This window comes from Symphalangus syndactylus, chromosome 3, assembly GCF_028878055.3.
Source record: "Symphalangus syndactylus isolate Jambi chromosome 3, NHGRI_mSymSyn1-v2.1_pri, whole genome shotgun sequence".
In the NCBI taxonomy this organism is placed as follows: Eukaryota; Metazoa; Chordata; class Mammalia; order Primates; family Hylobatidae; genus Symphalangus; species Symphalangus syndactylus.
The window spans coordinates 18,680,001-18,691,912 of NC_072425.2; positions in this window are offsets into that span (position 1 = coordinate 18,680,001).

Sequence of the window (11,912 nt, forward strand, 5' to 3'; positions counted from 1 at the left end):
AGCCCTTTTTAAATGTACAGTTCACTATGTTAAGTACATTCACATTATTGTGCAATAGATTGCCAGAACTTTTTCATCTTGCAAACCTGAAACTCTATACTGATTAAACATGTTCCCCATTTCCCCCTTCTCCCAACCTCTGGGAACCACCATTCTACTTTCTGTCTTTGCATATTTGACTTTTGCTACCTCATTTAAGTAGAATCATACAGTGTTTGCCTTTGCGTAACTGACTTGTTTTACTTAACATAATGTCCTCAAGGTTCATTTATGTTGTGGCGTTTGTCAGAATTTTCCTCCTTTTTAAGACTGACTGATATTCCACTGTATGTACATGCCACATGCTGTTTATTCATTCATCTGTCAAACATTTAAGTGGCTTCCCCCTCTTGGCAATTTCAAATAGTGCTACTATGAACATAGGTAGGCAAATAACTCTTCAAGATCCTGTTTTCAGTTCTTTTGCATATGCACTCAGAAGTGGGTTTGCTGGATTATTAGATAATTCTGTTACTTTTTTGAGTATCCACCATACTGTTTTCCATAGTGGCTACACCATTTTACATTCCCACCAACAGGGCACAAGGGTTCAGCGTTCTCCACATCCTTGTCAGTGCTTGCTACTTTCTGTCCTTTTGATAGTAGCTATCCTAATGGGTGTGAATTGTTGTCTCATTGTGGTTTCAATTTCTCTAATGAATAGTGATATTGAACATCTTTTCATGTATCTACTGGCCATCAAATTTTTAATTTAAAAAACATTATTGAAACAAAACCTATAAGGTACCTAAGAATAAATCTAACAAGAGGTGTGTTTGGATTATATAGGAGCCAGGCATGGTGGCACACATCCATAGTCCCAGCTATAGGAGGCTGAGGTGGGAGAATCCCTTGAGCCCAGAGGTTCAAGGCTGTGATGAGCTGTAATCACACCACTGCACTCCAGCCTGGATGACAGAGCAAGACACTGTCTCTAAAATGCATTTTAAAAAATTATAGGGAAAGTTACAAAGATTGTTGAAAGACTCAAAACACCCTACATAACTAAAAAGATGTATCATTTCATAATTGGAGAAGCTCAACATCATACCATTCTCCCTAAATAAGTTCAATATAATTCCCCTCAAAACCCCAACAGAGATTTTCATGGAATTCATACACTGATTACTATCCAGAATATCTAAGGAACTTATACATATCCATAAAAAAATAAGGAGGCTTTCTGTCTCTTTTATACTCTGGTACAAATTAAATGGTTCAGAAAGTATCTTTTTGCTTGGTTCTGAAAGATGCATTGGGCCAAGTGATTTTTTATCCATATTCTAAACTTCTATCTTAGTTGTGATTTGTATATTTACATTTTCTGTTTTATAACTTTATATTTTCCTAGGAAATTCTTCATTTTGAGATTTTCAAATTTATTCACGTAATATTCTTTTATAATTTGAAAATAACCTCTTCATCTATGGTCTCAACTGCTTTCTCATTTGTGATACTACCTTCTTTTTTATATTCTTCTTGATTCATCTTACCAGAAAATTGTTTTCTTTTATAGATGATTCTAAAGAAGTAGCATTTGGGTTTTAAATCATATCTGCTTTTAAAATTTTCCATATCATTAATTTCAGATACTGCAATGGTTTGAATGTGACCCCCACTTAATCCCCAGTGATGAGAGGTGGGACCTTTGAGAGATGATTAGTTAATGCCATTGTCATGAGAGCAGGTTAGTTATCACAGGAGAGGGTTCCTGATAAAAGGATGAGTTTGGTTTCCTTCCCTTCTCTTTCTCATGTGCTTTCTTGTCCTTCCACCTTCTGCCATGGGATGACCAGCAAGAATGCCCTCACCAGCCTCGGACTTGCCAGCCTCTAGAACTGTAAGAAATAAATCTCTGTCCTTTATAAATTACCCAGGTCTCAGGTATTCTGTTACAGCAGCACAAGATCTACTGTATTAGTCAGGATTCTCTAGAGGGATAGAACTAATGGAATATATATATATATATATATGAGTTTATTAAGTATTAACTCACACGATCACAAGGTCCCACAATAGGCTGCCTGCAGGCTGAGGAGCAAGGGGAGCCAGTCCGAGTTCCAAAACTGAAAAACTTGGAGTCCTATGTTTGAGGGCAGGAAGTATCCAGCACGGGAGAAAGACGTAGTTTGGGAGTCTAGGCCAGTCTCTCTTTTCACATTTTTCTGCCTGCTTAGATTCTAGCCGCTCTGGCAGCTGATTAGAACCCCCCCCCCCCGCCGCCAGATTAAGGGTGGGTCTGCCTTTCCCAGCCCCCTGACTCAAATGTTAATCTCCTTTGACAACACCCTCACAGACACACCCAGGATCAACAGTTTGTATCCTTCAATCCAATCAAGTTGACATTCTGTATTAACCATCACAAGTCCACCCCTTGTCAACTTGAACCCATACACATGGACTAAAGTAGCTATTATCTTCATTAATTTCTTTCTTCTGTTTTCGATTTTGCTCTTTTTTTCAATTTCTTGCATTAGATACTTAGCTCATTTATTTTCATTCTTGCTCACTTAATAATAAAAGCAATTAAAGCTGTGAATTATCCTGTGAGTACAGGAATAGCTGCATCCCCTGCGTGTTAATGTGTCGTTTTGTCATTGTCTTTTTTCTAAATGTTCTGCAACTGCCGTGTGATTTCCTGTCTCACAAAATAATTGTTTAGCAGAGTGATTTTTCATTTTCACAAAGATGTTTGTCTTATGCTCTTTGTAATTAATGTCTAGTTTCATTGCACTGAGGTCAGAAAAATGTGGCCTGTATAATTTCTTCATTTGGTGGAAGTATTGTGTGTCTTCTTTCTGGCTTAGTTAACAATCAATTTTAAAAATATTTCATGGACATCTGAAAGCAATGTGCATTTCTTGTTGAGGCAAAAACCTCAAATATATAGTTACCAAAAATAAGCTTATAGATAATATTAATTGGATCGCTCATGTTTTTATATATTGGCTATCTATTTCAGAAGTGAAATACTGAGAGAAGTTTGATGATGTCCCCCACTACTGCTCTGGTTTATACTCTGTTACAAATTAAATGGTTATACCGGTTTAATCATTATAACATCGTACATTTCTCCACCACACATTTCTACTTAAGGTGGGACTTTTAACTTATACTAAAGTTCTGCACATATGTGGCTCTAAATCTTGGCTTTGTTTTCTCATCTACTGGCCTGTCTCTTATCTTTATTACTCTTATTTTTACGTATTTCATGTAGATTTTAGAATCAATTTGTCTAGTTTTTCTTTAAAAAAAAGCATATAGACACTTTCATTGGAATTGCATTAAATTTATAAATTAACTTTGGGAGAAATTACCCTTCACGACAGCACGTCTTCCTACCCCAGAACACTGACTGTATTCCCGTTTGTTCAAACCTTCTTTAGAACTTTCAGAAGTGTTGCTTTTTCTTACAAGTTACGCAAATTTTCTGATAAATTTATTCCTGAGTTTTTTCTGCTATTATAAATGAGGTATTTTATTCCGTTCTACCTTCTAACTGCTTGCTTTTGTACACAAAAACTGTTCGCATTCACATATCAATTTGCACACTACTACCTTGTGGAATTCTCCTGCTGTTTATAGTAGTTTTAAATGTGATTCTCTTGTGTTTTCTGTATATATGACCATATTATCTGCAAATAATGTTGTTTGAGTTCCATTTCTTATTTTTTATCGCTTTAATTTCTTTCTTTTGGCAGGTACCTTCAGCTCAATGTTTAACAGCAGTGTGATAGCAGATATTCTTGTCTTGCTCCTGATTTCAGTGGGGAAACTTTAGTGGGGATACTTCTGGTGCCTTCTCATTAAACATGTTATTGACTTTTGTGCTGAGACAGATGTGCTCCATCTTATTAGGGAAAAAGCCACCGATCCCTATTTTATTAAATGTTTATATCAAAAATGAACGTCAGAATTTTGTCAATGGCTTTTTGGTGTCTATGAAGACGTTAATGTAAGTTTTCTCCCTACATCTATTACTATAATAAATTGTATTATATGTTCCCTAATATTACATAATTTGTACATTCACGAAATAAACATCTTTTGGTCATAATGTATTTTTCTTTTAATGTGCTGTAGATCTAGTTTACCTCAGCTTTATTTAGGATTATTTGCATTGTATTTCATAAGTGACTGTGGTTTCTCTTTTTTGTGCAATCTTTCTTGCATTTGGGTGTCAATGTTCTATTTGCTTTATTGAAATAAGTAAAAATATTTCCCCCCTTTTTAAAGCTCTGATAGTTTAAATAATATTGTAATTATCTACTTATTAGAGGCTTGGTAGAATTTGCCTGTGAGATAAGCTGGGCCTGGTATTTTTGGGGAGAGAACTCTTCAGCTACTTGAACAATTTCCAAATGGAAATGAGTAGATTTTTCCCCCTTTTGAAATCAGGTTTGGTCATTTATACTTTGAAAAAAAAAATGTCAAATTCTTTTATGTTTTTTAATGTATTTGCATAAAGTCAAGCAAAGCAGTTTCATGATTTTTTACTTTCTTCTCTTTCTGTGGTTATTTTTCTTTTATAATTTCCTATTTTGTGTATTTGGGCTTCCTTGTCCATTTTCCTTATTAGGTTATCTTGCAGTTTATCTACTTTATTGTTTTCCTTATGTCATTAGTTGTATTTTTCTGCTTATTAACTCATAATTTCTTCTATTATCTTTATCAATTTCTTGCTTCTGTCCTGTTTTGTTGTTCTTTGTCTAACTTCTCAGATCAGATGTTTAATTTTCTTGTTTTCATCTTCGTTGTTTATTGATAACATTTAAGGCTTTTCCTCTGAGCTTTACTTTATTTCTGATAGGTTCTGATATGTAGTTTTCTATCTTTATCTTCTAGATTTCCTGCAGTTTCTGTTTATATTTCCTCGTTGACCCAAGTACAAGTTTATAGATAATTTAAGAAATTTCTAGTGGTAGAGAATTGTTGACTTTTTTTGTTTTTGCTTTTTTCTCATTTCATCTTTCATTTCAAGTTTTAGTGCATTGGGTAAGAGTTTTCCAATAAGCATTCTCTTCTTCTAAAACAGCAGAACCTTAATTTTGAGCTTGGCACATAGCTTCTCAAAACAAAAATGTTTCCCAGCCTCCCTTGCAGCTAGGGGTGGTCATATGACTAAGTTCTGACCAATGGGATGTGGATGGTGATGTGTGGCAACTCTGGGTGGGGATTTGAAAGGGGAAAGGGATGTGCTCTTCTTTTATTATTACTCCATTTTGCTGCTTATAACAAATATCTTTGCAAACAAAGCTAACATCTAAGACTGGCATAGCAACAAGATAGAAGGAGTCTGTGCTCTCAATATTTTCCCAGAGACCTGGGAAACTTCATGGAGCAGAGCAAACTTTGAATCACATGCTTTTGACTATTACATGAAAGAGAAATATTTTTCTGTTGTTTTAGCCACTGTTATTTTGACCCTCTGCACACATAGCCAAATTATTCTATAATGAATACCATTGCCAACAATTTTTTTTTCCTGTCTGAATACTTACAGGATTTTCTCCCTTAATCCTTGAAATTCAGTTTCACCTGGCCATAGGTCTCTTAACTCCAGCTAATGTTCAAAGAGCAATTTTATTTAATGATTCCTTTGGCTATTTTATTTCTTGGATCATTCCTCGAGGTTATCTTTTCACTAAGCACAGTCATCTTTTATTCTTTTCTTATGACTTATGGGGGGTTTCTTGGTATCCATCTTTTAAAGGACTCCACTTCATTTTTCTGCAGTCTTCAATCTGTTATTTCCTGCCTCCATTGCCTTTTGAAATGCAACAATTGCACTTTTCAGCTGAAAATCATCTTTTTCAATCTAAGAGGATGCCTTTTTCAGATATACAATAAGTATCCCCTCAAATCTTAATGGGCACACAAATTGGAGATTTTTCTAAAGATTTCTGTTGATTCTGGTAGGAAGTTTGTCTCAAGGGAAACATTGGTGTTGATTCCTTTACAAGAACTGCTGAGTCTTTTCATAGGGCCCATGGCTTTCCTTGCTTCTCTTATTCTATGTTTGTCCATCCCTGAGGGTTGAGATGGGAGCCCTGTTCTAATCTTCCCGGCCCAGATGATGGGAGTAGGAGAGGAGGAAAACATTGGAGTTCTTGCTCTTTGTGAGTTTCAATGTCTAAGGGGAGTAAGAAAGTGAGATGCTAAGGCTCCCATGCCATGGGAACATCTGCGCTTCGTGAGTGAGCCTGGCTTCTGAAGCTGGGGGCAATGTCAAGTGGCTGGAGTGTGGCCCTGCCTCTGTCTCAGGCACGGCCATGCCAGGACCCCGCTGAGGTTGCACCTCCCTCTACTGAGCCGGCTCCAATGCAAGCCGCAAGCTGGCATCTTGTCTCACTGCATGAGGTGCTTCCAGAAATGGCTCCCACCTCCTGCCCTGCAGCCCACCTCATGTGCCTCCCTGTGCTAAGGCAGGTTATGCAGTTCTGAGGGGATCCCTCATACCTAGGGAAGTCACCTAGCCTGGCAATTAACATGGTCCAGGAGTTAGATGGCCCTGGCTTCAAGTCCCATCTCTGCCACTTATCAGCTGAGTAACTGTGCGCAGTTACTCAGGGATGGCCTCCTGGGCCTCAGCTTCCTCTTGCGCAAAACCTGGTCAGCGACAGCACCTGGTGCCAGTGCTGGGAGGAGGGTTCATTCTGAGACGATGCGTGCCACCTTCTCAGCACAGGACCTGGCAAGTGGTAGCTGTGAAATCAGTGGAAGCTCTAATTACTCCCCCTCTGATGGCCCCTCCCTCTCACACAGTGTGTCCCACCAAGGCCCAGCCTTCCCCAAGGCAGCTTCCTCCAGCTTCTAATGCATCAGTATCATCCTCACCTGTGTTCCCGGTGGCATGTGTTTCTCGCTCCTCCCCTACTCTAACAGGAGGAGGGAGGAAGCACTTAAACAAAAACCCTCAATTCACCATTGTTTTCCACAGCCTGACCTGTCCATGCCTCTTTCAGCTCCCTCAGGCCGTCAAGCCTCCTGAGCCACACGCTTGGCTTCCCATCTACCCCAGACACCATGGTCTCCTCAGGTTTGAGACCACTCAGCTTAGGGGAGAGAGAGCCTCCGTCTTGCAGCCCCTGGCCCTACAGAACCCCACCTGCTGTGTTTCCCCCGCCCTCCTTCCCCACTGAGCCAAGCTGGCATCAACTGGAAAATACACACTCACTCAAGAGGATTTTGCTTCACAGACCAGGAAGATATTTTGGAGAGAGGCTAAGCAAAGAGATGACTGGCAAAGATTTAATCCATCTCTTCCCTCGGTAGCAGTCACGTGTAAGAGCTTAAAGGTAGGGAGAGATGAGACCCAGGGCACATCACACAGAAGGAAAACAGCAGCAGCAACAACAAACAACCAGTATTTGCTGGGCATGCACCGTGTGCTAAGAGCATGCAATCCACCCTTTCATCCTTAGAGCAGTCCTGTGAAGTAGGAGCTTTTATTATACGCATTTCACAGATGAAGGACCTGACTTATCCAAGATCACACAGACAGTGAGTGGCTTGTCTGGGACTCTTCTCCCCTGCATCTGTTGGATTCCCGAGTTCATGCACATAACCACTGCTGTAGACTGACTCCCATTCCAATCACAAAACTTTGGCCAATGATGTCTCATATTTGCCCCAGTGATCTGTGGGTCATTGAGAGACCCAGGCCCCCATGGAGGGGATGAGTGTCCATCACCCTCTAGCCCATTTCCTCTTCCAGCTCCCTCCCTCCAAAGTCAAAGCTGGAATGACCAGCCGGGACCACCCACATCCACTTCTGGCCCCTTCCTCTCCAGCCATAACCGCAAGGACCGCATTCCCAGAGCGCGTGCACACACTGGGGACTCTTTTGATAACATCTGACTTGGCTTTTAATTATTGGGAAATGATTGTTGGTTTACACAGCAATATTTATCCAGCAAATTGCTAATTAATGCACTGAAAAATGCCAAGTGGTATCAAATATTTGCTTTTATTTGCACTACCAAAATATTTTTATTTTTGGTGAGGTCCAGAATGGATGAGAAGGTGCTGAAATGTTTAAACAGGGTGTGTAAAGTTTAAGCTGAATATTGAACAGGGAGGGGGGCTAGGCTTTGTGGCTGGGGCTCTGGGGGTGTTCTGTGGACTGGAAGATGCTCAGAGTTGGCCCTGAGAGCAGTGCGCAACCCTTGAGATATTAATAAGTTAGGGGACCAGCAGGGCGCAGACGAGGACCTCTGAGGGGCACAGAGCATCCTCACTGGAGTCCTCACCACCTTCTCCTCCTCCTCAGTTTCATCCTACCCCTCTGTCCTTCCCTCTCCTGCCACCACCACCACTGCCACCTTTCCCTCCCTCACCGTCCATTTACTCATTATATGCTGTATTCTATATTCTATATTGAATGTGCACCACGGGCTGGACATTTCCCTGCTGCTGGGGAGACAAGTCCCCTTTGCTCATGGAGCTGGATTTTGACACCTATGAAGCAGTAAATACATGAATAAGAAAATGTCATTCAATTTCAGAAGTTATTAAGAAAATAAATCTGGGAAAACAATAAGCAGTCGTCACTTCAGATGAGTTGGTCAGGGCAGGTCTTTGTTGGAGGGAAAATGTCATTTTAGTGGAATGATACTGAGGAGCCAGCCACTAAAGGCAATGGGGACAGAACTTTTCCAGCAGCATGAACAGAAAGTGCAGAGGCCCTGAGTCAGATGGAGCAGAGTGGCTGGGAGCAGGGCAGGAGGTGGTGTTGCCAGTGGGGGGGGCATTTCATTCTACTTTGCCGTGGGGAGCAATTGCAGCCCTGAGGGGAGAGTATCCCCCAGTGATGGGCTTTGCTTACTTTGGAAAATCTCCCTCTGGCTGTGGAGTGGAGAACTGGGCAGGGGACCAGGGTGGAAAGAGCATGCCCCTTGCAGCTGTGACTCTTTACGCTGCAGGGACCACATGAGAGGTGGAATGATTGGACCAGGGTGAGGACTTGGAGATGCAGCAAGGGAGGCTTGGTGGGGGGTGTGGGGGTTGTAGGGGGGATCTACAGCCTTTCTAATGGCTGAGACATGGAGGTTCTAGGTGCCAGGAAGAGGACTGGAGGTCTCGTCGTCACCTCCATGGCCCCCTAGCAGCCATTTCATCCTTGTCCTAAAACACAGCAGCTACCATGGTTGAGGATGTACATGGGCATATTTGCTTTATGAACTGGTCTCACTCAAAATGGCCAACAATGCCATAAGGGAGGTATATTATGCCAGTGTCTCTCAGCTGGCCTTGCCAAGCCACTGAAAAGATGGAATGGTGACCAGCAGATGGCTGTTATTCACTTGCTCAGTCAACGAGCATGAGCTCACAGGGCGCCAGGTGCATAAGACAGTGGTACACAGGCTGGGAGGCTGACACACCTCTGCCTGCACCTGCGTCTCTGAGGGCCCACTCCGGCCTGGGGTGCCTGCTCTTGTCCACCCTTTATTTAGGAATCACCACACCAGACACTACAGAGTTTCCCCCTCTGTCCGGTCCCTCTGTAATGCGGGTATTATTATCCCGTTTTACACGTGGGGAAACCCATTTCCTTACCTTTAACCTTGACTTGTCCAATCCTCTCACTCACCAGCTGAATGATCTTTCTAAAGTGTGTACCCGAAGACACCCTGCCCCGCCCTCGGAACCTGGCTCTGCCACTGTATTAGTCTGTTTTCAGACTGCTATAAAGACACTACCTGAGACTAGGTAATTTATAAAGAAAAGAGGGTTTAATTGACTCATAGTTCTGGATGGGAGGGAGGCCTCAGGAAACTTAGAATCATGGCAGAAGGGGAAGTAAGGCACGTCTTACATAGCAGCAAGAGAGTGAGAAGGGGACTGCCAAATACTTTTAAACCATTAGATCTCCCGAGAACTCACTCATTATCTGGAGAACGGCATGGGGGAAACTGCCCTCACGATCCAATCACCTCTCACCAGGTCCCTCCCTCAACATGTAGGGATAACAATTCGAGGTGAGATTTGGGTGGGGACACAGAGCCAAAACGTATCAGCCACCAACTCCCACTCCCACCCCTTTCCCCACCATTCCCTCTTCTTTCAGTGCCCAGAGCTGCCAAGCACTTTCTCCAGAACCCTGCCTGGAAGCTTCTCTCCATCCCATCTTGCCTCACTCCTCCTTCTCCTGCTGGCTCCCATCCCTCCTGCAGGTCTCACGGCTTCCTTGTGTGGGTGGGGTGTATCTGCCTCACCCCTGCATGGCACAGCCCTTCTTTGTGAACTCATGGGCACTTGTACTTACCCAGCCGTGCTGCACTGGGGTGTAATGTCCACGATCACTGGGAAGAAGATCAAGGCTCAGGTGTGCAGCCCTCCTCCCTCCCCACTGGGGGAGCTTTTGGAGGCAGGAGGGCTTTGTCAGAGGACCACACATCTGCACTGTGGCTTCTCTTTCTTCTTCCATTAGTCAAATGTGCCCTTAGACCCTCAGCCAGTTCCAGTCCCTGCAAAAACCAGGTCCAAGTGGTGGTGGGGGGCGGAGGGGTGAGGGGAAGAATGTGAGTATTTTGGAGTTTTGAGCTTTGACCTGGTAGGTGCTGGGTGTTGGATGCCCAGTAAGGCCTGGATGCTGAAGATCATTAAATGCCTCATGACAAGGGGCCCACCCCAGTCACAGGGCAGAGGTAAGAGGCCACAAGTCCTCCTGCTGACAGTCCCTCTCTCCTTCTTCCTTTATCAGGGAAGGCATGGTTTCAGCATCAGAAAAAGACTGGAAAGTCACTGTCAGCTCAGCTCTACATAAAGTGGACCTAATAGACATCTACAGAACTCTCCACCCCAAATCAACAGAATATACATTTTTTTCAGCACCACACCACACCTATTCCAAAATTGACCACATAGTTGGAAGTAAAGCTCTTCTCAGCAAATGTAAAAGAACAGAGATTATAACAAACTGTCTCTCAGACCACAGTGCAATCAAACTAGAACTCAGGATTAAGAAACTCAGTCAAAACCGCTCAACTACATGGAAACTGATCAACCTGCTCCTGAATGACTATTGGGTACATAATGAAATGAAGGCAGAAATAAAGATGTTCTTTGAAACCAATGAGAACAAAGACACAACATACCAGAATCTCTGGGACACGTTCAAAGCAGTGTGTAGAGGGAAATTTATAGCACTAAATGCCCACAAGAGAAAGCAGGAAAGATCCAAAATTGACACCCTAACATCACAATTAAAAGAACTAGAAAAGCAAGAGCAAACACATTCAAAAGCTAGCAGAAGGCTAGAAATAACTAAAATCAGAGCAGAACTGAAGGAAATAGAGACACAAAAAACCCTTCAAAAAATTAATGAATCTAGGAGCTGGTTTTTTGAAAAGATCAACAAAATTGATGGACCGCTAGCAAGACTAATAAAGAAGAAAAGAGAGAAGAATCAAATAGATGCAATAAAAAACGAAAAAGGGGATATCACCACCGATCCCACAGAAATACAATCTACCATCAGAGAATACTACAAACACCTCTATGCAAATAAACTAGAAAATCTGGAAGAAATGGATAAATTCCTCGACAAATACACCCTCCCAAGACTAAACCAGGAAGAAGTTGAATCTCTGAATAGACCAATAACAGGTTCTGAAATTGTGGCAATAATCAATAGCTTACCAACCAAAAAGAGTCCAGGACCTGATGGATTCACAGCTGAATTCTACCAGAGGTACAAGGAGGAACTGGTACCATTCCTTCTGAAACTATTCCAATCGATAGAAAAAGAGGGAATCCTCCCTAACACATTTTACGAAGCCAGCATCGTCCTGATACCAAAACCTGGCAGAGACATAACCAAAAAAGAGAATTTCAGACCAATATCCTTGATGAACATTGATGCAAAAATC